Source organism: Acinonyx jubatus, chromosome F2 (assembly GCF_027475565.1).
Source record: "Acinonyx jubatus isolate Ajub_Pintada_27869175 chromosome F2, VMU_Ajub_asm_v1.0, whole genome shotgun sequence".
Lineage (NCBI taxonomy): Eukaryota > Metazoa > Chordata > Mammalia > Carnivora > Felidae > Acinonyx > Acinonyx jubatus.
In genome coordinates this window covers 4,515,002-4,537,129 of record NC_069394.1, presented here as the reverse complement: position 1 = coordinate 4,537,129, position 22,128 = coordinate 4,515,002, and the positions used below count along the sequence as shown (strand labels likewise).

At 52.8% G+C, this 22,128-nt stretch overlaps 1 protein-coding gene across 6 annotated transcripts in view; it reads right to left on the bottom strand.

Moving 5' to 3' along the window:
• Window positions 1-17,764, bottom strand: part of COL22A1 (collagen type XXII alpha 1 chain) — a 259,422-nt gene extending 241,658 nt beyond the window's left edge. Inside the window, exons 1-2 of one of the 6 annotated variants that reach the window (XM_053208095.1) lie at window positions 17,264-17,763; window positions 16,611-16,770 (exon numbers count right to left, since the gene is read on the bottom strand). The gene's annotated coding sequence lies outside the window, so the exon portion shown is untranslated. Of the gene's footprint in view, window positions 1-3,566; window positions 3,931-7,424; window positions 7,776-16,610; window positions 16,771-17,001; window positions 17,214-17,263 lie in introns of those variants that run through there. The other 5 variants (XM_053208097.1, XM_027063837.2, XM_027063838.2 and 2 more) reach the window with 5 other exon arrangements.
• Window positions 17,765-22,128: the final 4,364 nt, after the last annotated feature.

The following is a 22,128-nucleotide window of genomic DNA, read 5'->3' as shown; positions in this document are numbered from 1 at the left end:
AGGGCCGGGATGCGGTCCCAGGGCAATCTGACCAGAGGCCAGGCTCCAAATAGCTCGGGCTGTTAGAACCTGGCTGGAGAAACACTTAACTACTTAAGTGAAGACACAGCGTGGGCAAACAAGCAAAGGATACAGTCAATGAAACCAAATTCTGATCACCCAGCTTACAGGAAAGAAAAGAAGGACAGGGCGTGTGGGCGGCTCAGTCGGTTGAGCACCTGACTTTAGGTCATGATCTCGTGGTCAGTGAGTTCAAGCCCTGAATCGGGCTCTGTGCTGACAGCTCCGAGCCTGGAACCTGCTTCGGATTCTGCGTCTCCCTCTATCTCTGCCCCTCCCCTGCTCACACTCTGTTCTGTCTCTCAAAAATGAACAAACGTTTTTAAAAAATTGAAAAAAAAAAAAGAAGAGAAGGACATAAAGGGCAAAAGTAGGGAAGAAAGCTGATAATAACCAGAGGGAAGAGAATTTGGCTAAATCAGTCTACTAACTGATTTTCAAATGCTGACCCAGCCTCAGAGACCTGATAAAGCCCACTTGGCTAGAGTGGTATACCTCTTCTTGTATATATGTTCGTATTCAATCGGCTAATATTTTGTTAGGGCCTTTTGCATCTATGTTCACGAGAGATATTGGTCTGTCTTTTTCTTTTCTTGGAATGTCTTTGCCTGGTTTTGGGATTGCAGTGATACTGGCTTCAGGGGGTGAGCTAGGAAATGTTCCCTATGCTTCTTTCCTCTGGAAGAGATTGTAGAAGACACGATGGCCTTCTGCCCAGGAATACCTGGAATGTTCATGGCAAAATACCCCCTGAGGTAGGCAGATTCTGGTATGGAGTCCCGGCTTTCCTCCTTAGCCATATGAATGACCGTTTTATCCTCATAAAATGGGGGCGATCTCTACATCAGCGGGGTGCTGTGAGGGTTCCGCAAAATGCTTTCCGCGAAGGTGCCAGCACAGACCAAGTATGCAGAAAAGCTGGGGTTTGGGGGAGCCCATCTCCTTTCCTTCCCCAGCCAACCTTAGGTGGCAGTCCCAGAAAGCACAGTGCCATGATTCCATCTCTCTCTCTCCCTCCCTCTCTCTCTCTCCAGTCTCTGAGCTCTCTCCAGGGCCCAGCTGCCCAGCTGGCATGATGTAGGCCACACCCTGTCCCTGGGAGGCAGAGCTCGGCCATTAGCCTCCAAAAGTCCAGCAATTAATTTGCTGAGCCGAGTTCTTGCCACAAGCCAGCCAATTGCCATAGTAACCAGTGTTCCCTATTCAGGCTCCCGGGGGGGGGGGTGGATAGGAGGGGGAGACACTGAGCAGAACACAATTTAAAGGGAGAAAATGAGATTTGGTGCATTGGAGGGCAGCCCTGGCAGAGAGCACACTGGGTCTGCACAGAGGGTCTGGTAGCTGCCCGCTGCGGGGGAGGGGCCGGGTGGACGGGGGCACTGCTGACATGTTGCCAGGGTGACAGGCGATGCTCTGGGCAGGAATCTGGTGGAGACACAGAAGCATGGCACAAGGAGTCCAACCACTGAGCTCTGAGATCCCAGGGCCCTTCTGCAGGGCTGTGAGGAAGAGGGAGCCAGAGGGCTTGCTCTCTGCAAGGCTGCTCGAGAGCCCAAATGGGGAAGCCAGGGGAGCACTGGAAAGCCTGCATCTTAGATTCAAACTTGGCTCTGTGTGACCCGGAGGGAGTCCTCCTCAGTCAACAAATCCGTACAGAGTACCTCTCGTCCGCCGGGAACCGTCGGGGGCACTGGCTTCTCCCGGGGCAGCAAGCATGATGACGAAGCTTCTTGACCAGAATTCTTCCTAGCTGTGCAAACCAAGGGCGTCACTTAACCTCTCTGGACCTCAGCCCTTTCATGTAAGATCGGTATACCCAAGTGACAGGAAGCATTAACTGAGTCACTCCATGTAAAAAGCTTAGAACCATACCTGACCACAGTGAGTGCTTAAGGCATGCTATTTTTGTGATTTTCCAATCCTTTGTCTCCTCACCTATAAAATGGGAATGATATCCCCTCCTTCGTGGATCTGTAGAGGAGATGAGGCGATGGGTGTGATAATCTTTTATAAAGTGAAATGTCGGCCAACATTGCCACAGTCAATGTTGAGGGGCGATTCTCAGTCTGAGCTAATGTTAGCACTTACTAAGTGCCAGGCCGTGGGATAGGACACTCTGTGCAGGGACTGCAGCCTAATGGTGGAGACAGACAAACGAGAAGACGCTTACATTTCCCTGCGGTCAGAGCTCTGGTAGAAGGAAGGACAAGCACTGACCTCAGGCCCGGGAGGTCAGCGGAGGCTTCCTGGAGGAGGTGATGTCTGAGCTGAGCCTGGGAAGGTGAGAGGGGAGTAGCCAGGAGGACAAGGGTTGCTTGCACAGGAATGGATGGTCTCCCTTCGAGGATCACTCGTGGGATAAGCAAGGGGGGCAGTATTTTGCAGGAGGAATGAAGGCTAAAGGAGAAGGTAAGGGTTTGTGGAGAGGCAGGTATTTAGGTTTGAGGACAGAGTGTTCATAAAGACCACCTAGGGACTTGTGTGGTGCCCAGAGCAAGGGGCCAGACGCCTGGAGAACTCCTGGGACGAGTGGAAGCTCTCAGGCACAGGAATGGACATCCATCCTGCAGAGTGCCAGGTGGAGCGGGGGGGGGGGGGGTGGGGAGCATGAGGAGGGCGGTGCAGGCCCAAGAAAGACGCAGACCACCTCCCCTGGGATGACTGCAGATGCCATGATATGGGTGACCAGCAGGGAGCAGAGGGGAGAGAGGAGAACTTGGGGGTGGGGAGCCCAGACTCCCAGTTTAAGCACTGGAGCTGGTCACTGCGGGTCGCGGGCATGAGGGGCTCCCCCTGGACTGAGTCTGAGGCACCAGAAGGGAGCCAGGTGGAGAAGCCAAAGACAGACAACTGAGTCTAGAGTTCAGAAGAGAAAGTGGGGCTGGGGACACCCCCAGAAAGGTGGACAGGGTGGGGGTGGTCACAGCTCTGGGATATAGCAAAAGAATTCTCCCACCTCCGATGCTGCGTGGGCCCTTTCCCCTTACACCTAGGAATGGAAGTGGACACACTAGGGCACCTCTGTATTTCCGCTCTCTTCTCCGATCCAGTATTTTTATGGGACTTCTATGCTGAGCACTGTGTACGGGGCACTTTTAACTACACAACAATGCCGACAAACTTCAAGAGCATGAAAAGCCACAGAGTACGTGAAAATATTAGCAGAAGACGCACCTGATGAGGAACCGTTACCAAAATATACAAAGAACGCTTGAAACTCAACAATAAGAAACCAAACAACCTGATTTTAAAAATTGGCCAACGGGGACACCTGGGTGGCCCAGTTAGTTAAGCGTCAGACTCTGGATTTCAGCTCAGGTCATGATCCCAGGGTCATGGGATTGAGCCCCGAGTCAGGCTCCAAGCTAAGCATGAAGCCTGCTTAAGAGTCTCTCTTCCTCTCCCTCGCTCTCTGCCCCTCCCTCACTTGTGCTCTCTCTCTCTCTCTCTCTCTCTCTCTCAAATAAAGTTAAAAATTATTTTAACAAATGGGACGCTGTTCTTACCAGGCCCTTCACCAAAGAAGATGCACAGACGGCAAGTAACCACACGGAAAGAAGCTCCACGTCACGCAGCGTCAGAAAACTGTAAAATACGAGATCCCAGCACACACCTCTGGGCGTGGCCGGAGCATGCGCACGGACAGCACCTGTCGGGGACGCAGAGCAACAGGGGCGCGCGCTCAGGAACAGGGACGCGCACTCACGGCTCCTGAGGACGCAGAACGGCGCAGTCACCTTGGGAAACAGTTCGGGGGTTTCTCACAAACCGAACGAGCTCTTCCCAGGTGATCCAGCAATCACGCTCGCTGGCATTTACCCAAAGGAGCAGAAAACTTCTGTCCACGCAAGAACCGGCACGTGGATGTTTACAGCAGCCGCATTCATCACTGTCAAAGCTTGGAATCACTCAAGATGCCCTTCAGCAGGTGAACAGGTAAGTAAACTGTGGCGCAGACAATGGAATACTATTTGGCGCTAAAAAGAAACGAGCTCTCAAGGCATGAAAACACACGGAGGGACCCTAAATGCATATCAGGAAGTGAAAGAAACCCATCTGCAAAGGCTACACACGGTATGACTCCAACTCTGTGACATTCTGGAAAATAAATAAACATTAAAAAAATTTTAGGGACACCTGAGTGGCTCAGTCAGTTAAGCATCTGACTTTGGCTCAGGTCATGATCTTGTGGTTCATGAGTTCAAGCCCCACATCAGGCTCTGTGCTGACGGCTCAGAGCCTGGAGCCTCCTTCGGATTCTGTGTCTCCCTCTCTCTGCCCCTCCCCTGCTCTCTCTCTCTCTCTCTCTCTCTCTCTCTCAAAACTAAACATTAAAGGCATTTTTTAATTAAAACAAAACCCTACAGAATGGCAGCTGAGCCAACATGTTTGTGGTAATGATGGGCAACTGTACAAAGGCACAATGAGACAAGAGGTAGACTGAGTCAGCACCATGCTGTGGTTTCACTTCCACTGTTTTAGGTCATCCTAACAAGCTGGCAAGGGGGTCTCAAGTTCAGGAGAGTTAAGGACTGTGCTGCGGATCACACGGCCAGGAGGTGACAGAACTGGGGTTAAATCCCGGGCCACTGTGCTCCTAGATTCACTGTGTCACTGGACCAGAGAGGGGACTGGTCCCCGTCCTCCAGAGAACAGCAGCGTGTGACCAGGTGCCTCGTGGGAGGGGAGACAAGGAAGGGACCCAGCCCGCAGGAGACTTGTCCTGCCATTGGGCAAGAACATGCGTCCAGTCATGTGTCCTCCTCAGTCAGGCATCCCAAGATGTAAATTGAACCCGCTCAACCCCACCCCGCCAAAGCACAGGATCCCTCTGACTGAAGGAGACAGAATTGGAGGAGGGACGTGGTTTCCTTCTTTATGCTATGGAATCCGCAGAGATTTCCTATCCGTTATTTTGTTCCCCCTAACAAGAGGCGAGATGCCAGTGGTTTCTCTCCCAGTTGCTAAAATCTGTGAATGAAACTCAAGCTCTATTCTTTGAATAATAAATATTTCTTAAACTGGTCCCCGAAGGGCGTGGAAGGCAATCCTCACCCAGAGGCCGGCACCCACTGCTTCACTCTCCTGCACGGTCCACAGTCGTCGATTCACTAACTCAGCAAGTACTTCCCGAGTCTCCGGCTACGTGCCAGGCATTGTTTTAATCATTGGGTCAGAGCAATATCCCTGCCTCCCTGGAGCCCGCTTTCCAGGAAAAGAGGAGAAAACTAACCCAGGAAACAAGTACCAATACGGTTTCAGAGAATAACTGATTTGAACACAGTGGGGTCAAGGGATAGATGACTTGGGTAGGACAGTTTTTACTCTTTGTTAAAGGTCAGTCTCTGAGGTGGGGACACTGAACAGAGATCTGAATAATGGGAAGGAGCCAGACATCCAGAAAGAGGGGTGCAGGGAGGGGTAAAAGGCCTCCATCAGTTCCTGGACTCCTGAAACTAACAGCCTGGGAAGTGGCCCCAGCCCTCAGACACCTGCCCCCCACCTCATCATCTGCACCTGCTCCCAAGAACCCAGTGAGGGGGGGGGCAGCTGCATGGCTCAGTCGGTTCAGTGTCCAACTTTGGCTCAGGTCATGATCTCGCGATGCGTGGGTTTGAGCCCCGCGTCGGGCTCTGTGCTGACAGCTCAGAGCCTGGAGCCTGCTCAGATTCTGTGTCTCCCTCTCTCTCTGCCCCTCCCCTGCTCATGCTCTGTCTCTGTCTCTCTCTCACAAAAATAAGCAAACATTGAAAAAATTTAAAAAAGAAAGGGACTTTGATTAGGCACAGCTGAGAGCAAAGATGGGGAGCAGAAACCGGTGTTGTTCCCACATACCAGCAAGTTTCAGTTGTCCAAAGATGGCTTCTTTAGCATTAGTACTATTTTTTTTGAAGTTTTTTTTTTAATTTATTTTTGAGAGAGAGAGAGAGAAAGAGAGAGAGACAAAGTGTGAGCAAGGGAGGGACAGAAAGAGAGGGAGACACAGAATCCGAAGCAGGCTCCAGGCTCTGAGCTGTCAGCACAGAGCCCGACACGGGGCCCGAACTCACAAATGTGAGAGCATGACCTGAGCTGAAGTCAGACGCTCAACTGAATGAGCCACCCCAGGGCCCCACATTATTACTGTTAATCACCTCCTGCATCTGCCTGACAGGTCTGGCAGGTAAGTAGGAAACACGCTGCCCCCCTCCAATCCCCTCAAGGTTGGTGGACACTCCCAGAGAGAAGGGATCCGAATGTGAAGTCCAGTAAGTCTCTGAGCACCAATCACACAGCAGGTGCACAGCATGGACATCCATCTACTCAGTCCCACGGAAGCCCCACAATAGCCTCATGTGCTCAGAGTTACTGTCCCGTTTCACAGACTGGAAACCCCAGACCACGACATTGCTCAAGGCCCTGTGGTTATTAATGGCAGAGGCTGGATTCCCATTCTGGGCCACCCAATCCAGGGGTTACCGGCTGCCTCTGGAAGGAAACCAAGAGGTAAGTGGGAAGGTCGGTCCAGGGCAGACGGGGGCCCCTGAAGCCCAGTGCTTTGAGTTTTGTGCTTAAAATTACACACAGGGAAATGCTCATTGACTTTGAATCGTATTTTCAGTTCCACAATGATGCTGAACCTAAAGGATTTTAGGGGAGGGGTGCCTGAGTGGCTTAGTCGGTTAAGTGTCTGACTCATGATTTTGGCCCAGGTCATGATCTCACGATTAGTAGCTTTGAGCCCTGCATCGGGCTCTGTGCTGACAGTGTGGAGCCTGCTTGGGATTCTCTCACTTTCTCCTTCTCTCTGCCCCTCCCCCACTTGTTCTCTCTCCCTCTCTCTCTCCCCTCACCCCCTGTCCCCAATAAAAGTAAATAAACTTTAAGAAAATAAAGTTTTAGGGGAGCTGGGAGAGAAGGGCCATATAATCAGGCACCCTGGGACCACTCCCGTCTGTCCCCTGAGCCCCTGCACCCCAGGGATTGTCTCCTGTCTGGACCCACCACTGCTTTCCCTCCAAGACATCCTTCCTCTGGTAGCAGAATTCACCTCTTGCTTTTGCAGAAACTGCCCTCCTACCCTCCGTTGATGTGGTTCATGTGGGGGGACCCCACGTGCCTGACCAGTGGGGTGGCAGCAAACCAGACCAGCATAGGCTTCCCATCGGCATCCTGGGTGCTGGAATGTGACAGGGGTCAAGCATGTAATCAAGCGGGGCCATCTCTGGGAGCTCTGCTGGCGTGTCCGGAGAGGGGTACGTTTCTAAGGCAAGCGCTAAGTATAGAGATGCTGGAGGCCATTTGCCGTGACCCTGGGGATCCTGATGGAGAACGAAGCCATACACCAAGGGGAAGGAGACGACACCCGTCACGTGGCCACCTACCCCAGTGTTGTCCAGAGTCCAGAGGCACCACAGCTGTGATGTCTGAAGCCAACGCTTCCCCACCTCACTTCTCAAACTCCAGCCCATCCACGCCGAGGCTCCTTCCCTCGCAAAGCACAGAGCAGGTGCGTGTGCTTAACCAGGCCAGCAGGTGCGGCCCCCGCTTGCCTGAACCCAGTCAGCCTCCCACACGCAGCCTCCCCGGTTCCTTAACCATCGTCCTCACTCCGCATCTTGCCTCTTCTTCTCCTCCTTTCAGCTCTGATTCTCAACCCAGTTTAGACCGCTTTCCGGGAATTACCCAGTTCAGCCTCCCCTCCAGGGCTGACTTCCAAAGTCCATCCAGATCCCTCACCCAGCGTCCCTTCTGGGCCAACAGGGCAGCACAGACAGGGGACCGCCCTCCCTTCAGCCGGAGGAGATGCTCTTTCACGCTCCATTAGTTCATTCCAGCATCTTAGAGCTGTCGCGACCCTGTTTTTACGTCTTCCACATCCTCAGTACTGAACTGTTCCCCATTTTTAAGTTTCTTTTGTTGCCTTTTTTCCCCTCTGAATACACCGTCTCGGGTCATTTCACAAGATACAGTCTCGGATTACAGGGTCCTGAGGACACAGAAAGATATTTCTGTTTAACTTATTTTGAGCAGCGTCTGGTCTGATGAAGCAAGGGGTATAAATAGTGCAAGGCACCCACACTGATTCTGGAGGTGGCGTCCCCAGCAGGCTCCCCTCTTCCTAGGGGACAGTCATGAAGCCCTGGGGATGGGAGACAGTTGGGTGCCTGGGAGAGCTGTGGACCGTGGGGCCAGAGCAACTGTGCTCTGCACTCCCTAGCCACGTGCTCTGAGCTCCTGTCTCCCAGCCCGCCTGTAACCTCATCCCCCAGCTGAGCGGAGCCATTCGAGTCCCCAGCTCAGCACCCTAAAATGAAAATGGTGGCCATAAGAACAAACACCAAAACCAAAACAACAAAAAAAAAAAAAGCTGCCAGCACGCCACTAAAGGAAGTTATCCTTATCAGAGAACCCTTTGCAGCATTTACTCCATGCCAGTGGTTATCTCTGCAGAACCACAGCATCTGGCTCGAGACCTCGGTCTGAGAGGGGTCCACCCCAATGTCTGCTCCAGCCCCCCACTCTACTGCCCTCTTCCGCACACAGGCAGGTGTAGATGTCCCAGTAACAGGTGCTCGTGACTCTGCAAGGTACCCTGCAGACCTTAGTACCTCTAAGGTCAAGGTGCTAGAACAGGAGGAGTCTGAGAGGTGTTAGCCATCTCTGGATGGGGAAGCTGAGGGAAAGGGCGGCTGCCAAGTGGGGATCAGGGGGGCACGGTCTCCCCCAGGTGGGCTCCAGCAAGAGGGCTGTTGGGAGCCCCCACCTGTGGAGACCCTGTCATCTCTGATCCCCACTCTGCCCAAGGGCACACAGTCCCCCCAAGCTCTGAGGACAGTGTCCCTTCTGAGAAGGAGACCCTTACACCTGGACCAGACTATAAATTCCCATGTTATACTCTTGAGTTTGCAGAGGGTGTGCTCACCCTCAGCACAGGTATCATCGGATGAGACAGGTCCGTTCCTATCATTTCCCAGCACAAAGTCTTCTCGTCATGGCCCTTTTCAATTTGGCTCCAACCTCCTTTTTCAGGTTCACGGCCCCTACACCCAACCTCGTGAAGCTTACCCTCCAACCTCAAAGACTTCTCTCTCTTCCTTGTACACCCCAGAATTTTCTTTTCCTAACTCTCTGACACTGCCTCAGATGATGTCTTTTCCTTGCCAGGCAGACTCCTACTCACGCTTCAAAGCCCAGCTTATACGCTTCCTCCTCCAGGAAGCCTTCCCTGATTTCCCAGGCAGGAAGTGTGTCACTATCTTTTCTAGGCCTCACAGGCCCTTGAATTTTAGCACCCCACAAGTGGTATTAAAATTGACCTACTAGGGACACCTGGGTGGCTCAGTCAGTTGAGCATCTGACTCTTGGTATCGGCTCAGGTTATGATCTCATCATCATGAGAATGAGCCTCGTATCAGGCTCTGCACTGAGTACGGGGCCTACTCGGGATTCTCTCTCTCTCTCCTTCTGCTGCTCCCCCCTTCCCAAGGTAAATAACGATTTTTTTAAAAGTGACCTACTTAGAGGCCACCTGGCTGGCTCAGTCAGTAGAGCATGGGACTCAATCTCAGGGTTGTGAGTTTAAGCCCCACACTGGATACAGCGACTACTTAAAAAAATCTTTAAACAAAATAAAATAAAGTCGACCTGCCTTTTGGTCTGTGCTTTCCACCGGGCTCCTCAGACTCAGGGATCATGTCTCTGGTCTCTCTTGCTCCCTGCCTGGAATGCTGACAGGCCCACGGCAGGCCCTCCATGTATCGATGCAACAGAAACAAACCAACCCACAGATCGAGTGCGTAAACTACATTAAACTCTGTACTTCACCTCATTAGTAATGGGGAGATGTCTTTCATGTTTTTAAATTTTTTTTAAATAATCCTGAGCCTTCTACTCCCCGAGAAGAGAGCAAGCCTGTGGATTCACACAGGAGTTCCCCTTCGCCTGCTCGCTAAGAGTGTTTCTCTTTGCCCAAGGTACTGCCACAGACCCCCACCAGTCGCTGTCATTCTGCAGGCACGAGCACGGGAGGAAGGCCAGGGATGCACGGGGTGGCCCCAGGAATCTGCAGGGTCGCTTCTCTTTCCAGGGAACGGATTCACAAACACCCCAACACGCCACAGGTCTCCGAGCTGACACGGTACTGGGATCTCCAGCTCGGTTCCTAAAGGAGCCCCGTGGCTTTGGCATCACGGCGCTGAGACCCCAGGACAGGGCTGAGCGGAAGCCCCAGAACACCTCTCCTTCCAGGGACCTGTGGGAGGAGCTGCCTTCCCTGCCTCTGTGCTTGGCTGTGCCTGGCAAAGCCGGGCTGTGGACACATCGTCGGAGCGTTCGCTGGCGGGAGCCTGCAGCAGGGCAGACGGAAAAGAAGCCTCTGGAGAAGCTGTGTTGGAGCCAAGGGCCACCGTGAACCCGCCCTCTTTCCTTCCCACCTGGAAGACCAATCAGGCATGGCTGATGGAAACTTGGCAGTGAGGACTCACCCACTCACTCACCCCTTTTCCCCTCCGTGTGTTGGCCTCCTCATTCATTGTTTCATCGAAGCTGCCCACGTGCCCCCCATCCACGCAGTCATGCGTCTCCGCACCGCCCCCACCACTCACCAGCACGAAGGCTCACTCGTGCCACAAGCACTGTATCCCCCACCCACCCCAAGGCCCCGCCGGAGTCCCCGACATGGAGACCCACAAGGCAGAGTTTCTGCCTCTGGGACCGTGCACGTAGGGCACGGCCCGAAGGAGGAGCACATCAGTGAGAAAGGGCATGGCGAATTCTCCTCTTTCCCTAAGACTCAGCGTCGCTGTTACCCATCCTGGGAGCCTTACATCAAACCCCGGCCCTGGTAAGTCACACTCTGACACGGAGGAGACCAGACAGAGGAGTAGTGAGGAGTAGTGAGGAGTAGCCCGCAGCAGAGGCTTCTGCTCTTATCTGGTCCCTTGTCCTTGGGCTGGTCACGGAACCTCTCTGGGTGTCTCCTCGTACGTGAAGTGATCGCCGAATAAATAGCTCCAGGCTTGCTGAAGCTCCCTGGGGCGGGGCTGGGGGTACATAAACCCTCAGTGCCAGTGTGTGCGTTGTAGGAGTATTTGGTGCGTGCTAAGCGGTCGATTGTTGGGGGAAGCGTTCTTCTGTCCTTCCCAGCACAGAGCACCCCGAACCGTCACCCTTAGCACACTGAGCAGCCTGGCATCAGGGCCGTGTTGTATTCGCCCTTCAGCCCCTAAGCACGCCTAGCATTCGGAGCGGGACGAACAGCAACTGGGCGGACCCCTGTGGGAAGAGCTAGTGTGAACTGGCCAAGCTAAGACACAAGGAATTCCAGACATCTATATTTACATTCGCGGTACACAGCTGCCAAATCACTTTAGGGAGGAGGTGATCAAGGGGTTCCGGCACTTTCTTACTTGGTCTAAGAACAGCTAGTGGCTGGACGGGAGTCCTGAGGCCACTATGACCTTGTAAAGGTAGGAGGTTGACCTACCAGCAGCTAAGGACGTCAGCCCTGCTCACCCACTATAGATCCCTGGGCCCTGGGATGACACTCATTATGCTCTCTGGGCTCCTTCTCTGGGCTCCTGCACAGAGATGTTCTAAATGGTGCTGGAAACCACGCAGATAGCAAATAGGAGGGCCAAATTCACACATGAGCCAGACCTACTCCCACCAACACAGGCCGGTCCCTGGGCTCAGTGAGGGACTCAACAATGCACAGCTGCCAGACCTGCCTGGTCGTCGGAGCCCCAGCTGTTGGGCACACCTGTGTAAGGCACTGTGCCAGATGGCGAAAGTATCCCTCTGACTTTTCCAACTCTGATATTTCATTCACTCAGTGAACTGTGACTTAAATTAAATTTTGATTGATCCAATACCTACCACACGCCACGCACTTGATTAACACCATTTTGAAATTACTCTGTTCCACAAAGATTTTGTTGAGCTCCTACTATGCCCAGCATTGTGTAGACACTGGTAGTTCATAGAAAAATAAAGCGGAACCCATGATCTCAAGGAACTCCTTGCCTGGCGGTAGAAACAGACAAGCCCATCGTGGACTATAGTGGGGGACGACGAGGAGCTGGGCTGCTGCGGTCAAGGTGGACCAAAGAATCCAACACGCACGGAGAGCCCAAGGTTACTTGCTCACAGCAGCTTGGGAGCAAAGGAAAAAAGTTGGCTTGCCATTAGGTGTTTCTCCAGAGACCTGGAAGCAATCCACCCAGGGCCTCATTCTGTCCATCACTTTTGCTGAAAGCAAATGGAACCCCTGCACCACTGCCCCGTGGGCTCCCAGCAAGCATTAGACCAAGCAAAACAAAATACAATTCAACCTTTCAATTATTAATGGAGTACTTCCTATGAGCCAGACATTGTGCTACAGAAACACGTTTTAGAATTCATTGTTACTGCTCCTGAATTGTTCAAACACCGGGTCTTGATTCATGTATATGTTTGGATATAATGTTATAAAAGGATATTTGCCACAATGTTACTATTGGTTAAAGCAGGGTGCAGGGGTTTGCCAATATTGCCTCACTTGTAACAATATGCTTTTATTACTTTTATAATTGAAACCATCCTAATGAGAAAACATTTTTTTTTTTTTAAAGTAAAAAGAGTTCCCAAATGGTATATCTGCCTCTTTGGATGAATTCCATACATTTACCTTAGACACTCAGTCTGGAATTTTGGTTAAGGGCATGAGCTGTGTGCCAAGATGTGGGTTTGAATCCCAGTTCTACTGCAGCTTACTAACTGTGAGACAGTCCTAAGGCTCAGTTTGTCCATCTGTACAAGGGGTAAGAGCACAGCCAATTCACAGGAGTAAATGATGGAAGTCAGAATGCCGAGCCCCCAGCCTGGGGCCAACTGGCACTCAATCTCAGATAGGCTCAGGGGGCACTTTGGTTTTGTTTTTACACAGCTCAAAAAAAATGTCACGGGAAATGGGATCTAAGTTATGCCAAGTAGCTCCAAAAACACACAGTAGGGACTGACAGACGGAAGTGGCAGGGAGAGCTTCCATTTCAATAAAAGGAAGACTTTTTAACCAGATACTCCACGATGCGTTTCAGGCTGCCGTGGGAAGCAGCGATTCCGCTGTCCAGGGAGGGGGGCCAAGGGAAGGTGGCCAGAGACGTGGGATGCAGTCAGCAGATAAGGAGGTCGGGCGAGGTGGCTCTGATGCTCAGTGCACAGTGTTCAGATGAGAGCGCCCTTAGAAGGGGTGATTATCTGGCAAAGCCCTGTGCAGTCGCTCTGAATCCATAATCACAAACAAGATAACAGTTGTTTTGTTTTTAAGTGACGCTTTGTTTTGCTGTTTAGGCCACTTGGCTCTTTCTTGTTTTTTTGGACTCAGGAGCAGACTGCCCCCCAGCAACTTGGCGAAGCAGGTGGTCAAGGCCAGTTCCCGCGTCCGGGATAAGCCAGTATGTAGTTAGAGCAGAGACGTCTCCCGTGAGTTAGTTCCAGCCAAAAGATGGTGTAAATCCTTTCTTTCCCCCGTATTTTACTATGAACCAAACTGAAAAAAATTTAAATGATACTCTCACATCCACCAGAACACAGCCAGAATTAACTAGAAGGAACAAGCTTCCAGGGACCGGGAGTTTACTGGCTGCGGCACTCGGCCTCCGTAGTGGGCAGTAGGATGGAGCTCGGCCATCAGATGGCTTTGTCACAGAATGATCCCGGCGTCTTCGCGAGCACAGCGCTGGAAGGCCCACCCTCCACACGTCCCCTGGGTCTCTACCAACACCTCCTTTATTTTGTGCTGTGACATTACTTGGTATTCAGCCTCTCACAAATGCTCAGTCCTGCTATCTCCCGAAAACACTGAAACACCCACATGCTTTGGCCCAGAAACCCTAGTCCTTGGGAATGATCTGATCATGTCATGGCCACGTGGAGGAAGCCACGTGCACAAAGATGCCCACGGCCGTAGCAAGGGGGGATGGTTAGCTCATCCACTTGAAGGAATTTCAAGAAGCAATACAAAATGGTACCAACCCTGTCCCACACGTGCATGCATGTACACACACACACGTGTGCACACCCACAGCTGCACAATGCCAAACCCTGGGAAGGAAGACCAAAGGGTCAACCCCTCTGTGTGCTGGGACCTCAGGAGACCTGTGTTTGAGACCCACTTCTCGAAATACAAAGCAGGGAAGTCACTCCTGTTTTCCTGGACTCTGTTTCCTCATCTGTAAAATGGGGGCGGGGATCCCAATTCCCCCCTTCTCACCAGATCTTGTCCTTCCTTGGTCTTCTAGTTATTTGTGTCAGGCAACCTGGCATGTATTCAATTCCTCGGTAGTGGATTGGCTACAAATTCCCAGGGACCTTTCCCACCCTAAAAAAATCACCTTGGGCTCATTTTCTGGCTCCTCTTGTGGGCCTGCATCAGTAAGGATGGGCCCTTTTGAGGGGACATTTTCCCAGCATGTGGAAACAGGTCTTTGTAGAAGTGACAAGGGGCTCTGATGCCCCAGAAGTGGCTCTGAGTCCTGACGCCTGTCTTCTCTCCACCTGGCCTCAGGTAAGTCAATCACAGGTCCTTTCTTTCTCTGTTCATAAAACCGAGACATGAATGACACACAGAGTTCATGGTTCCAACCCTCAGTGACCACACAAGCTGGGTCAGCCTTCATCATCAGCAGCAGCAGGACTGAAGGGAGAGAGGAGGAAGGAGAGGACTAGTGGAATTTTGAGGACAGAGAGGAAACACTCAGGAAGTGTAAGATCTCAGGCTGGGAAAAGACTGAATATACACCAGGCCCGAGCGTTCAAGGTCCAGCCCAACCCTCCACCAGCCATGTGAAATGGCCATCCAACCTTTGTTTAAACACCTGCAGTACTGGGGGGGACCCCCCCCCCACCCCTGCTGAATGGCTCCTTCTGTCTCTGCACAGCTCTCCCTCCTGGGCTGGAATCCAGCGTCCAGCAAACTTCCCTCACTAGGACCAAGAGAGAAGATCAACTATGTCGTGTACAGGACATTCCTGCAGGCCACTGTGGCTACCCCGCACTGGATGACCTTTCTCACGGTGGCAATCGCCCTTCCACACGAGCCATGGCTTCTGTTCCCAGGAATCCTGGTTTCTCCCCCTCTGAAACCACTTCCACTTATCAACAACCCTCCTCGAATGGAATCAGGGAGGGAGAGAGAACCCGGCTCATGCAGTCCAGAGCCGGAAAACTCCAGTGTCCGATGAGACCCTGCTGGTCACACAGACAGTCGTGGACAAGCAGAGGGCATCCACTTGGCTAAAGGGGACAGCTGCTCTGACTGTATGCAAGGGACAAGTTGTCCGTCTTCTTGTTTTTCAAGAAAAGACAAAGATTAAGATTTGCACGTAAAATCTGCCGAACAACTTCCTGGCAAGCAATTCAATCAAGTTTAAATTAAAATCAAGTTCACAACTCTGTGGCTGGATCAGCCTGTGAGCTGCTTACTTAACCATTTTGAAGATGTGGAAAGGCTCTTCTAGACATGTGATGAAATCTGGAAGATTTTTGAGAGAGAGCGAGCACACAAGCAGGGGCGGGGGGGGGGGGCAGAGAGAGAGACAGAGGGACAGAGGATCCAAGATGGGCTCTGTGATGACAGCATAGAGCCCAAGAAGGGGCTCGAACTCACGAGACGCGAGATCATGACCTGAGCTGAAGTCGGACGCTTAACCGACTGAGCCCCCCAGGTGCCCCTGTTCTGAAAATTGTAAAGGCCCCCCGGATGCCCTAGAGTCACTCCTGTGTCCCCAGAAAGAAACCCTTCATCTCTTCCAGTCTCTGGCCTTGCATGAGAGGCCCAACAACAAGGTGACGACTGCCCAAAGTCATAGTCAGACTCTGAGTAGCAGAATGACAAGGAATTCTAGGACGGGGCATTGGTGCTGCCTCCCCAGGGCTGACAATCAGAGGCCGCTGAGATGGGCAGCATGCCTACCTCGTGCCCAGCTCTCCCAGAACGGTCCTTCACACCCCTTCTATCACCTCCATGTGGAAGATGAGGAAACTGAGGCTCGTGTGGACAGTCCCCAGCTCAGGCAGCCGCGTAAAGCAACAGGGTTGTGAGTGGAAGGGAAGGGCAGCCGCACAGCTTGGCCTCACCTGCACCTGCTGCACAGCCGGGCAGCGCGCCCCTCTCAGCCTGCCTCTGACTACGCAGAAGCCCTGGGGAATTTAGAACTTTCCTGCAACAGTGCAGTGAACTAAATAAACTAGAAGGGGTCCCAAGGTTCTCCCCAAAGCCGGGGGGTTCTCACAGGCAGGTGCCTGGCTGTCTGGGGTTTTGCTGGGCATAAACCATCAATGAGACGGATCTGGGGCTGGAATGGCCCTGCACAGGGTCACAGGTGTGGGGCAGGTGCCGGAAGGTGGCCAGGAGCAGAACGAAGTGCTGGGGAGAGGGATCCAGCAGACCCCCAGGACTGGCCGAGGGGGCGGCACCTTCTCTGGGGCGGGGGATACCCTAGTCAGCGTGGCCCCTGCCGTCTCAGAGTCTCCGCGGGAATAGGGAGAAGTGGGGCACATGCTACAATTACACCACTAACTCAAGTTACCCTTCACAACCTCGGACAGGAAACTCTGGCCTGCTGCGTTGGATGACACACAGGACAAAGGACAAAAACGGCGCCCCTGGGTTCGAGACCGCGAAGAGAGAGATAATAAACTGCTCAGATAGGAGAGAGATCCAAATTTCCACCAAAAAGGCAGAGTTCCCTGAAAATAATACAAAACGGAAGGTAAGCTCCTCTCCCTTCCCTGCTGGTTCAATTTTCCTTCCCTTCCCCCCGCCCCCCTCCTTGATTTTTTTACTCCAAATTTCTTACTGGAAAGTTGGAAGAGGCTGAGCTATCTCCACAACTTTATAAAAGCAGCAGCCTGGAAATGAGTCTCTGCATCTGACACACTGCAGGCACCTCCGGGCTCCTGCCTCCTGGAGCTGCTCACCTCAAATCAGACGGGTAGGTTCTCACTGACTTGGCTTCATGTTACCCTGAAGTCCGCAAAGCACAGACCCGGCAGCTCAGGACTGAGGTCACCCCCAAACAGCTTAACATTCAAGCTCCAGGAGGAAACAGCTCAGTTCGGAGAGGGCACTCTCCCCAGCTCCAGGCACCCACTGCTATTCCATCATCACCATGGGGAGACCGAGTAAGTCTGGAGCCCCGTGACCTCCGGCAGCCTCCAGGGAAGAGAACACGGGACTTACCTGCCGGGGCAGAAGCTGAAAACGATGCCAGCTAGGGTTCCAGTCCAGGGCAGGAATTCACCGGAAGCAGTGTCCTCGAAGGAGCCAGCCCCAGGCAGCCCCCTCCTGGGGGGTGGAGGGGTCACAGGCCAGCGACCCCTCTCACTCTGCCCCCCACCAAAAAAAGATCTAGCAATCTCAGTCTTGAGATAAGACTTGTAATAAGTCTGGGGGCACGGGTGCCTAGAAAGAGCTAGTTTTAAGACCAATAACTAAAGAAATAAAGCAAAAACGTAAGGCTTGGAACTTGGAAAATAAAACAGAAAGTGCTGGAAAAACACACACATAAGGAGACTGGACACAGGTCCTCCGGGAGAAATGCAGCGGCGGCAGCCAGCCCAGCTGCTGCCCAAGAACAAAGCTGCTCGGTCCCCCCAGGGGCAAAGTGGCCGGCGGTGGGAGCCCCCAGCTCACAGCGCGGAGGGAGGAGCGGGCGGTGGGCGGGCTCGGGAGGAGGGCCGGCGGGAGGGGCGGCGGCGGCGGCCGGGAGGACCGAGGTCTGTGCCCTGGGGGGCGGGAGCCAAGCCCGCGGGAGGGTGCGCCCTGTGGGAAGGGGCCTGGGCAGCTCGGCTTCCAGGCGGCGAGGAGGCCGCCCTAGGAAGCCCGGGACAGGGGCTGACAACTCCCTGTCCAGTTATAGACTCCACCGGATATTTTGGTCCCTTTTCCAGCCTACAGCCGGGTCTGAAATAGCCCCCCTCCCCTCCCCACGAAGCAGCAGCTGCGGCCACTTTGGAAAGTTTAGAGGGGCAGAGGGGCGGGGCGGAGGGTCTGGCTTTGCCCTTTGTCCTGCCAGGAGAGCCCCACACCTGTCCCAGCACCCACCTGCCTCTTCCTACAGGTGGCCCTGTTTCCTGGCCCGCTCTACGTCCTGGGGGAGGGGGGGGGAATCCATGCCCTTATTATTACATGAGGACCTGGAAGGCCGAGAGAACCTCTGTCGCCTGCCAGGATCTCCCCGGAAGAGGGGGGCGGGAGCCAGGTAGGTCTGAGGAGAAGCGAAGATTTGATCAACACAGTCAGCATTGCTAAGAGTCACTGCAAGGCGTCAGAAGGGTATTGAAGCAGGACCTAGGCGCCTCTCCTGTTTCAATTTTTGGAACACCATGAACTCTTGACTTTTGTCCGTTGCACCTCCACCACCTTCCAGAAGGCTTTCTTCTACTTTGTACTGGAATAGAAATAATGTTAACACTGGTTAGCTAAGGAGCCAATCTTGTATCACATAGTTTCACTCCGCCCTTGTGGGGTTGGCCCTTAAAAGCCTGCCCTCTTCCCAGGAGCACACTTTGTAGACTTTTTGTCTCTGGGGTTGCAAATAAACACTTCTGGTTGTTTCACAGCCTCTCCTTGATCCACAGAATAGTTCAGGTTCCTTTTAATGCGCTTCCCAGCCTCTGAACAGGTGCTGGCCCAGGGGGTTCTTTCACATTTTCTTTCTGACCTCTGTTCCTAAAAATGGCCCAGGCAGGAGTAAATTGAACTACATGAGAGCGTGGTTTAATCTGGATGACCTCCTCCATCCTCCCCCCCACCCAGGCAGACTCCTAAACTTCGGGGCATCTTTATTTGGCTGCTTGCTTGGTAGTATTTAATAAACAGGCAGTATGGGGCTCATTTGTGACCACGCAGGGAATTCTCAACAATCCAGCCCCATCCTTCTTCTCCTGTGTTATTTTCCAGCTGCCCGTAACAGTTCACTCCACACCTGGTTACTGAGCGCTGCTTGGTGCCCAGCAGAGTGTCAGGTGCAGGCTAAATGGAGCAGAGGAGGCATGCTGGTGAAACCAGACCCTGATGCGGGTTGCTGACGGGCTGAGACAGGTGCCCTGCTTATCAGAGGCACAGGTAAGGCGGAGAAGAGCGTGATGGCACATTCACTTCTCAGCTGTGACATGCCCAGTGTGTGCCCTGACCGACCGTCCAGGTGCTGGGTGGATTTGTTACAGGTAGTAGAAACCAGGCCGGACCCCAAAGTGAAAGGCACAGGTAAGGCTTTTACCAGGGCTATAGCTCAAGCTACAGGGAGACAGAGCACCAAGAGACAGTGCTCAGGGGGGGCCTCCCAGACCAGAGCAGGGGGGATCCTGCGCATCTCAGGTTCCCACACCCGCCCACTATGCTAAGGAGGGAAAGGGGGGAAAAAGCGCCTCCTCCTGATTGGTTGCAAAAGACCTAGTCCTGATTGGTCTATATTGGCAGGCAACTGAGGTAGCTCATTGATTGGTAGTTTTTGAGGCCCGGTCCTCTGTATCTGTAGGGTCATATGTTGGCAGCCTCCTGGTTCTGCTGTGTAGACAAGTAGTTTAACAATTACCCAACAGAAGGAGTCCCAGGTGCACAGCGTTTTACACTCGGGGCCTGTTCCCATGGTCTCTAACGGTCTCTAACCCCATGGGGGTTGCCTCTGCGCACCTTGGACGGGGAGGGGACAGAAAGCCGGGGCATTGGGTAGTGGCTCACCACATTGCATTACTGAGTTATCCTGAGCGCTGTGAAGGACGCAAGGTAGATAGGTGAGTCAGAGAATGAGCGGGGGAGCGAGCAAACTCTAGATTCCCTACTGAGGAGGCAGAGACTAAACTATGGGAGAAGCCTCCCCCTGGGCCCCTGTGTGAAGGAAGGAGGAGGCCCTGGAATTAGAGTTTGGGGGGAGGGGTGGCTAATGGCCAAGGGTCAGGTGGTTGATGGGGGCTGGTGAGGTCTGCAGAGGCGTGTGGACTTGAGCTGAGGACCAGGAGTCCCTGAAGTGCTCTAGAGGGGCAGGAGCGCGGCCAGTGTGGGGCTTTGTGCAGCCCCTGGGAGGTGGTGGGCTGGCAGACCACTGTTGCGGAGGGAGGGGGCCCTAGGCTAGTCTGGAGGTGCCGGTTGGAACTTCAGCCCCCGCTTGTAACCACAGGTGAAAAGAAGTCTCCGACGGAGAGGGAGAAGGGACTGGAACTCAAGATTCCAGACACAGAGGACTACAAGATCGAACTTTTCAATTTAGTTCCACATTTGTTGAGAAAGCGTACTAGAGTCAGACATTGGGGGTGCAAACAGGATGTGGGCGCTTGGGGAAATTAGCAAAGGCAGAGCTCACTGGCAGCCTGGGGCCTAAAGGGCGAGCAGGGGAGGGGGAGCCCTAGTCCCCAAATGTCAATTACTGATGCGGACAGAAAAGGACACAAGGAGGGAAGAATCAGCAATTACAGGCCCTCACAGGGAAAGATACAGGTTGACTCTCCTACAAGAGAGGGCCCACCCCTGCGACTCCGTGGCTGAGAACCCTTATCACCCTGAACTCTTGCCTTTCTCCGGGGGACTTTGCTTCACATCAGCTCTCCCAGCTCCCTCCTGCTCTGCAAAACCATGCTCCCCATCCTGAGTGTGTTGGGCTTGCCTGTGGTTTTTCCATGGTTTGCATGTCCTGAGGTGTCGTTCTCTGTTATTCCTGAATAAATCCACTTTTGCTGGTGTAATAACTGTTTTATGTTCAAGGTTAACACCCTGAAGGAAATAAGCATGTTTATTTTATTTTATGTGCTGTGAAAACCAAGGTCAAACGTGTCACCCATTGTTACAGGGCCTGAACTGGGGTGAACTGGGGAGAGCCTAGCCCAGATCAACGTGCTCATAGTTAACATGGCAGCATACACTTCAAAATTTATTAAGAGGGCAGATCTTGGGGTCACTGTTACCACAGCCAGATAACATTTCTAAAAATCTAAGCCAGCCCCGCATCTCTCTCTGTTTCCTCTTGGGTTTTGTGGTTCCTCAAAGCCCCTCGTGCTCTCTGACAGCGTATCTTATATTTGTGTTTGCTCTTTGTCTCCCCAGCCAGAAATGAGATCCAAGAGGGCAGGGAATTCTGTCATCGCTTTGCCCCCAGATCCTAGGACAGTGCCTGGCCCAGGCAGGGGAGAGCTGTTCCACGGCCAACGTGGTCTCTGACTTGATGTCTCCTCCAGAGACTCCCCAGCTTCTCCAAGAGAGAGAGCAAAGTAATAATAAAAATTGTAACAGCAATAACAATTATAATATCAATAGCAACGGCCTTTGGGTAAGTACCTGTGTGCTAGGCACTCACACCCCGTATTCCTGAGGGGTGGTTCACCTGGCAGAGGTAGTTAGGTTCCTGTTTCGCCAGCCCACAACCAGAGGCTTGGAGGCATTAAGGAATTGCCACCATTGTTCACCTGACTTCAAACCCAGTCTGTCTTCTTCCCCAAACTTGCTTTTCCTTCTATATCCCTGTCCTCAAAATGACTTGAGAAGTTTCCTATTAGTACTAAGATTCTCTAATTTCTGAAAATTAGTTGCAATTGTCTGCTGAGACATCAAACTGTGGTTTCCTGGCAACGCAGAATCTCCTCCTGCCGGATCTTGTGCCCTGTTCGCTGCAGAATGATTCAAGAGACTGTGTCACTAGCTGATGGTGTGACCCTGCCCAATCCGCTTCATCAACTCCTGGGCTAGTTTCTTGCCGTGTGTGCAAACCCCGTGCCCTGGGCGTCCCTGCTTGCGAATCCTTACGTCAACATCAGCAACGCCCCTCCTAAGACTCCCAGGCACCCAGGGTGAGTGGCTGCTTGTGACCTCAGAGTTTCCCCTCAGACATCATCTCCTTCATTAGCAGCACCTCAAGGGATAGACTTTAATTTTTCAGGTGAAGAAAGTGAGCCTCAGAGGTCAGTTTGTTCTGTCTCAGAACGAGTAAAAGGCTGAGCCCTTCGCTGATTTTGAAATCAAGTAAATGGCGAGCAGTGATCAAAGACGGCCAGAAGTAACATCGATAAAAATGACAGCAGTTATACTCCCAAGATGTGTTATTTACCAGGAAAGAT